This window comes from Acanthaster planci, linkage group LG01, assembly GCF_054643075.1.
Source record: "Acanthaster planci isolate LZ-2023a linkage group LG01, COTS_SCS, whole genome shotgun sequence".
Classification (NCBI taxonomy): Eukaryota; Metazoa; Echinodermata; class Asteroidea; order Valvatida; family Acanthasteridae; genus Acanthaster; species Acanthaster planci.
The window spans coordinates 22,392,067-22,400,728 of NC_141777.1; the positions used below are offsets into that span (position 1 = coordinate 22,392,067).

At 43.4% G+C, this 8,662-nt stretch overlaps 1 pseudogene; it reads right to left on the reverse strand.

Moving 5' to 3' along the window:
• Positions 1-1,769: 1,769 nt before the first annotated feature.
• Positions 1,770-3,379, reverse strand: LOC147800538 (uncharacterized; annotated as a pseudogene).
• Between the last annotated feature and the right edge of the window lie 5,283 nt (positions 3,380-8,662).

The following is an 8,662-nucleotide window of genomic DNA, read 5'->3' on the forward strand; positions in this document are numbered from 1 at the left end:
TACCGTCAGGATTTAGTGCCATGACAATGGGAGAACTCTATGAGCTCTGACTAGGTTCTATAGTGTCATTCTCCAATATGAACTTAATTTCTTCTCGAGCCTTGGATAATTTGTCAGGGTTAAGTCTATACCGTGCCTGTTTTATAGGTCGTGTCTCCCACATCAACATCATGAACCGCCATTGATGTGTGGCCAAGTTTATCAGAACAGACTTTTTTTGTACCTTTGAAAAAGACCTGACAAATCTCTCAACTGGTCATCACTCAAATGGTCAAAGATTTTGTCTAAGTTGGCAAGATTTTCCGAATTTGAAAGCTGAACAGCCAGAAACTCAAGTTCAGATGTTTTTGTCTCACGATCGTCATTATTAGAACGGTCGGACTCAACAACAGCTACCCCCGCGGGTTGACCAGAGTTATCACGCTCGTAATATTTCTTAAGGCATGTTCACATGACAAACTCTCTGGCTTTTTCTGGGGTACTGGTAAATTGACATCGTTGAATTTCTTTTTAGAGAATAGGGCCCACTGAATTTGGTTGAAGGGGCTCGCCAGGCAGAGGCAACAGAAGGAGCACTTTTCGCAAGGTTCGAAGACACGGACTTCGGACTTCTTGTCAGCTCCAGTCTTTATTGCCTGCTGACACGCCTTGAGAATGTTCCTGTGCTACGGGACAAGCTTTGAATAGTCTTTCCCTGAAGTTCGAAACATAGTCGAGCACATTAGTCTCGTCGTCCTGTGCCAGAAGGCCCCTTACCTCAGGGCTGTGCACCAACTCAAACGGTGTAAACCCAGTTGACTCGTATGGGGAGTCCCTAAACGGCAGAAAAAGGATGCCCTTATCCCAGTCTTCTGGAAATTCTCGCAGTAATCTCTGGTCATATTCTTGAGGGTTTGGTGATACATCAGCTCTAGAGCTCCTTGATACTGCAGGCGGTGTGCAGATGATTTCACCCGCTTGATTCCCAACTCACGCAGGACTTGCTGAAATACACCTGACATGAAGTTAGACCCTTGATCGGACTGCACTTTTTCCTGTATGCCATATCTTGTGAAGAACTGCACAAGGGCCTCGACAACAACCTTGGCTATAATTTTCCTTAGTGGAATGGCATCAGGTAGTCTAGTTCACAAATCCATTATGGTCAACAAAAACTGATGCCCAGACTTCGTCCGCGGCAGAGGACCAACAAAATCCACTAGGACTTTCGAAAATGGCTCATCAAATGCTGGAATCGGTATTATTGGTGCAGGCTTTATTGATGGTTGAGGCTTTCCCACCACCTGGCATGTATGGCACGTCTTGATGAAATTTACGACATCTTGGTGAAGCTTTGGCCAATAAAAATGCGCCATGACTCTAGCTTGAGTCTTCCTGATGCCAGGATGACCTGCCACCGGAATCTCGCGAGCAATCCTCAATATCTCCTCACGGTAACAAGGAGGAACAACAATTTGATGGACGACACTCCATTCTTCACCAGCTGGTATTTGGGTAGGGTTTCGATTTCCTCATTAACACGCCGGACTTGACGTAGTAGCATTCCGGAACCCCCTTAGCTTTTTCCTCAGAACACGCTGTATTGGCGAGCCTTCTCAAATCTTGGTCTGCTTTCTGCTTTTCAATTGCAATTCAACTTAGCATCTTGAGACACTTGCGTATCTTCTTCCAAATGGGTGAAGAAAGTTTCAGCCAGCCAAACACTAGAGTCCTCCTCTATCGGCACTGACTGTGCAACCTTCTTTCCCTTCGTTTCATTTGAGATCTCGTCACTGCACACTAGGGGGAAGTTTCTGGACACTTCTCCTCCAAGTACTGAATATCTGGCTCCTCCAGCAAAAACAAAGCAAAAACTCCATACCTTATATCGGAAGATTAGGAACAACTCCAACAACCACAGGGCCAGTGAACAAGTCACATTTCAGATTTACCCTGTGCAACGGGACAGACATAAAATTACCCCTAATACCTTGAATCAACATTTTCGCATTCAACGAACTTTCTGGAGACAACGACAAAACATCCTCCAGCATAAGTGACTGTGACGCGCCTGTATCTCTTTGGATAACAACTGTACCGTCGGCTTTATCCAATTCCCAGGACACATCACCACGATATTATCGTGGTGATGTGTCCTGGGGATTGGATAAACGAAATCTTTGTAGATTTCATCAACTTGGTTGAGGTTATCAACCACCTTCGAAGGACAAACACGGTCGCCATCGGCCTCACCGGACTTCCCACGAAGTAGTGTCCTTATGGACAAACGCCACTGGCTTGTCAGAACGGTCTCGCTCATCAGCGACGAACTTGTAGCATTTCGCCTTCGTGTGGGCTTTCTTGTGACAGTAGTCACACTGGAGAGAGTACTTCTTCTGGCCTTCTTTGGCTCCAGTCAGTGATGCAGACTTTGGTGAAGCAGGAGCTACAGTGCTAGACTTGCTCTTTTCACTGTATTTGTGGAAACTCTTGAACTGGAAATTAGGTTTGCCAGTAGTGAATTTGTGAGTTAATTCATAATCATCGGCAGCAATTGCCACTTTTTTATTTTAGTGATGTGATGCTCTTCTCTTTTCTTTGTCTTGCCTCTCTTTTTCGAACACTTAGGGGTGCACCCTCGCAAAAAGGCCTACATATGTCCGCCTAGCTCATTAATAAAAGTTATACACTCAAAATATTCTATATTAGAGAGTCCTGAGAGCCATGAAATTGAGGAATTGGAGAAATATGGCACTGAACCCCTGGCCCGGACTTTTTGCTTCAAATTCTGAGCACTTTGGATGCAGTCGGGTCCGAAAATTGAAATATTTGGCCGTTTTGCAGAGGGATGCTTTTTAAAATGGCTACTTTTCTGAGCAGGGACATTTTCTCCTCATTTTAGGGGTGGTCTGCTTCTGGTGAAGATTTCTCAAAAATTCATTAGTTAACACCCGAAAATTGAAAGGAAAATGAAAGGGGACATGTCGATCATCGTTTTTCTGTGCAGCCTGGACACCTGTGAGAGTTGTGAGTATTTTTAAAATAATTGCGAAGTGTGGGGATTCATCAATGCTGTCTATGGGAATTTATTTGTAGTGGTGCACCCTGAGCGCGATTTGCTGTTTGTGGGTCGGCCGCTCCAAGGCTGGGAATTAACGTACAACCGGTTATCGCTACTAGTTACTTGTAGCATGCAAGCGACAGGCAACATGGCGGCGTCCTTGTACATTCTTCGAGAGTTAATGTTTGGGCTAACTTATTTTCCCTTTTAAAAAATCATATCTGTCACGGAAAATTATTGATATTAATTGTGCAAAACTTTCCATTGTCTCCAGTTTTGTAAGCCATATCCATAGTTTTTGCAGCTTTTCAAAAATCAAATCTTACGAGTTTTCCCCATGTGTTCGTGTAAAACCCTGACCAGGAGGTGGTGTGTGAACCTGTTCCGAGAACAGTGTTCTTGGGCGGCCCGCCGTTTGAGGGCGAGAAGGCCAAACCCGTGTCAAGAACAGGCCGCCCGAACTCGACCTTTATGTACAACGTGTGTCATACGTCACCAGTCAGTAAGTCGGACCCCCGTCGGTGGTGTGTAGTTATTCATAATTGTATATGAACGACATGATCTTGCATAATATATACGGAGTTTCGACCTATCAAAGTAGTCAGACTTGTAGGCTCGTTCATTATAACGCAGGACCAACGACGTAAAAGAAGTCCGGCAATGTGATTGGCTGCTACCACTTTTGGTAGATGAGCCCATTCTCCGTGTACAAGTGCTTGGCAGATTCGTTAAAATTAAGTTGGAATTTCTGAACTGAACTCATAGCAATGAGTGGACACAAGAGGGCGCGAAGCAAGTAACGGCGCGCGGTCTCGATATATATGTATGTGCAAAGCACAAACGAAGACTTCACAGAGACCCCGACTTGAGTCAAGTCTAAACTTAGCCATGATTAATACACAATGCACTTACCAAAAATACACTAGTGTGTATATAAACCTTGTTTGACAATATGAAGAAGAATCTGGCTTTTTCCCTTTTTGTTCCCTCCTGGACAGGCGCCCAATTTCTCACGATCCCAAAAAACTCCAAACTATTTATGAATAGTAATTATTCCAAAGCTTGAATTTTCTCCGATGAAACAAAGAAATCACACCGATATAAGGAACAACTGACTAGTATGATTTGATAAGAATATTACACTTTAGCATGTAAAAGAAAATAACACAGAACATGCTGATTGGAACTAGTTTACAATGAGAAGGAATATCTCATTTAAACAAGGTGTTCTTACGGGCGAGAACTTGGCAAGGCACAACAGTGAAGAACACTGGACTCCACAGATGACGAAAAACAGTTCAGTCCTTGACGGTGCAAAAGTGAGCTGCAACGGGGACGAAGACTGCGTCCAATAAGAATGACCAGGCTCGAGACGAAACGGCGAGGGCGTGATGACCGTCGCAAATATACGGCGGCTTGCTGACCCACAAACGGGAACAAAATTCAGCCCCGCACTTCACTTGGTCCAGACCGAACTTCTCTTACAAGTGTCGCTCCACAGACGCGACTCGCCACCACAGGTTGAAATGGCGCAGAAGTCAACTTAAAGTCAAAAGACTTCTCACGTACGGTAGAACTACCTTCCCGCAAAAGCTCTCTTGCGGTGCGTGTGCCTCTCTCTTTTCCCGTTTTTGGTAGTCTTTCAGAAATTCCTTCTCATTACGTAAGTTTCTTTAAAAAGACTGTTGGCATTACTTAATCTTACAAGAAACATCCAGAACATACACTAGACAACTAGAAATATCGTCAGCTTACAAGAAATTTCCGGGACAGAGAATATTTTGGACTATAGTGAGGTCATTCACCAGGCCTGGGATCAAACACGAGTCACACACAGAGTTGTCTGGTACCATTACATTATCTGTAACATGTACAGAGACCGCGTCCATGTATACATGTACCTAACAATTTTTCTATACATGTAGTTAATCTGTGTTTCATTGGCCATAAGTTTGATATCGGTACTCGCGTTACAAAAATAGCATGGCCGATACTCAAGAGTGTCCCTCAGGCTTTTCGAACTTAAATCGAATGCTGTCAAAATGTCCTCGCTATATAATTTCCTCAAACGTTTCTGTAAACCAAATACAAATATTCTTCTTTTGTAAACATTATATACTGACCAATCCATACATTTTAAAATTACACATGCATTTGAAAATATGATTCAATTGCTTTGCTTTCTGTCCTCAGTAGACTTGTCGACAAATGATCAATTTCCCGCAGAATACAGGGCGCCCTAGGACGATAGATATTGAGCATACGAAGATCAGACGGCCTTCACTGTGGTTGAGGGATGAACCAAAACCTGAAGCCGTGTGGTTTGCAGCTATCCCAGCTTAAGGGATTCTTGAGATCATTTGCTGTTATTGACCTTTGAACAATTGGGGATTTTTCGTTTGATTTGGGTTTGTTCAGCTTTTCCATGCTCGTTCTGTTTTTTTGTTTTTTTTTGTGAGGGGGGAGGGTCGACAAGCCCGCTGGGCCACAGAGTGATAAACCATTCACAAAAAGGGCGTCAGTTGCAACGCATTCAGGAAGGAGTAACCCAAGAAGATTAACACAACATACAAGTGGGAGATATTTTTCCTTTTTTGTTTTTGAAAATAAATGTATCAAATTTCTGTGAGCGAACGAAAATCGTAGTTAACACAAATGAAAATATATTTCTATCAATAAAATAAGGAGACGAGTAGCACCATACTGTGCCATCCCCGGATCTGTTACTGTTGAACCATCAATTATGAAACATTCCACAGAAACGCCATTGCTTTGGATTTTGAGATCAGAACACTCATGATAGAAGAAATGGACCCGAACACGGTTGAGATCGGTTTTATTGTCGATGAACATGTAGGGAATAAGATTACACATAAAAATAAATCCTCATCAATACTCACTGTAATCATACCTAGAAAATGCCTTCTGGATTTCACGCCTAGCAAAATAAAAAAAAAAAAAATGTCGTGTGGGAAAAAAATCCAAAAGTTATGCGGTGTTGACCAAGCATTCAGGCGCACGGACTCCTGAAATTCGCAAGGAATCGCAGTTACCGGCTTCCATATAGGACTCTTCTGGGTCTCGGGGTCCCGGCCCACCGCACTTCCTCCCTGCCCATCCATTTAACCCCAAAAAGGGTTCGAGCGACCATGCAAGGGAGGAAACGAGACAAGCCCCTAAGCCCTGGCCGCCGAGTCGGCCATACGTCTCGAACCTGTACTAAGGCGCTCACCTGGACTTCGCGGACAGTCCCAGCAGAAGAGCTTACCCCGTGGGCTAAGGTACTGTTGGTATTTGGCAGGGGTGAATTAGAGTCTCTTATAACTACTGACTGACAGCAAACGACGGAAAATAAAAAGACACCGCTGGGATTCGAACCCACTGTCTAACGATCTGAAAACCACGAGCTTATCCTCTCGACCATCTCGCCGAAGTTGCATTTGGTCTTTCATTTTACGGACAAAACAAAAACAGTTTTACAATAAAACCAACACTTAATATTTCTAGTTTTTAATTATTATTAGCGTACATGTCATTTCAATATCTGGTTGTATGAATATGTAACCATTCTATACAAATACTATTTTTCTCTTATTTTTTAATAGAACTAAAAACAAATACAGGACACAAGACACAAATTATTTACTTCTCTTTATACCCGGTATCTTTGTTCTTTTTTTATATATCTGTGCTTCCTGAAGCTTTTGGAAATGTTGAAGGTGCACACTTGGTGATTACTGGCAAGTCCGGCTTAAAATGTGCTAAGGAATGTAAGAGCAGAGATTTTTGTGCATACACTGATGGCTGCTGAGGTCTTTATGTCATAGGGGCCAACTAGCGGAAATGACATGGTTTGTCCAAATCTTGCGTTTAAGCATGGATGAAGGACACAAGGTGAAAGTAGCTAGCTAGCTGGACAGACGTTGCGGTCCGTATGCGCGCGGAGGTGGCGTGGCGAGGGTAATCACATATTCATGAGGCATGAAACATGAATGATGCATATATGCACAACTTCGGAGCAATCCGGATTTTTTTGGTGAGCAAGGGGTTGCAGTTTTGACAGTGTAAGTTTGCCAGCAAGAGGTTGGACCAGACAGGGCATTTTCCACAACCAACGGTGGGAAGTAAAAAAGGTCGACGAATTGCAATTACCACCTGCACGTGGCAAATTTGAAATAATATTGGGGTGTGCAGTATTCTAAAGTCGAAGGTCTATATAAATGTATTTCAAATATCAGTTGAAGAGAACCTTTCTCCTGTGTTCTGGATAGAATGTGGAGTTCATCAGAATGCCGTGCTGAAGTTGTCTTCTGACCGTGTCCAATAGGAGATGGTTATCATGTAGGTTAATAAGTCGTGATGTTTTTTGCTGACCTTATGAAACCCTGAGCACTTACGGCGACTCAACGCAGACAGTCGGCGAAGTTGAACCGGGACTCAGGCTCAACTTTGCCGATCCGTCTGGGGTTGGTCTGGGTTATCGGCGATACTTCCGTCTGACATGTTTCCATATGTCCGCGTTGCAGTTTGCGTCTTGATTGCGTTGCTCTCTGCGTCGATATGGAAACGAGGCTCATCGGGCTCCTGCCTATGCAAATCGTGTATCGTCTGGTTCGGGAAACGGGCTTTGCACCGAAGTCTCTCAGAGGTACGGACCACATTCAATTTTTGTCACTGCACCGTGTCACGGACACCGCAGTAATAACGTCAGCGAATCGGTCTATTGCTAGTTGTACATGTACAGTACATGTAATGTACATGTACACATACCGTACATGTACACGTACCGTACATGTACATGTACATGCTCATGTACCAGAACATGGGCAACGCACGTGTGCCAGTGCCAATTAGCGTAGTGTGCGTTGCTGAGTGCACAGTACAAAATGTAACTGTACCTGTAGGGCTACATAATTTACTTAGGCCTACATTAATATGTTTGATCTAAGTTGAGTGACCTCAACGGACAACCATGTGACCACTGGCCGAATTCTGTGTGAACCGTACATAACGCTTGCTGCAGAGATGAATTTATGAAAACGATTAAGTTTTACATTTGGACAACCAATGGAAGGTTTTGAAAAAAAAAATGATCTCCACTGACCATTAGGTGACCATCGGCCAAATTCTGTTAATCACCCACATGGTGTTTCCTGCAACTTGACGTAACCGCCTTTTTGAGATTGATTGAGTCATCATTGATTGGGGTGAGAAAAGTAATTTTGTATTTTTATCGAAAATGGCCACTAGTGAGCATTAGCGAGGTGATCCTCAGGCTTGACCCTGTACGCTTGTCACCTTAGGTCAGGAATCGTGTTAAGGAAGATTATGCCCAGATGTGGCTGAAGATGGCAAAGGAAAGTACAAGATATCGATATATATCCGATCCTTGCAATAATGCTCATTTTTTTTGTGACCAGCCTTGGCCAAATTCTGTGAACATCCAATCTGAGGCTTGTTCCAAAGCTGTAAATGATCAATTTTGACAGTAGTTTGACAAAAGCTGTAGGGGGGGAATCAATTTGTTATTTCGAAGGAAATGACCACTGCTGATCACCAAGTGAGCCCTGCCAAATTCTATGAACATACTGAAGGTCCAGATATCATTCATCAAGTTTGACA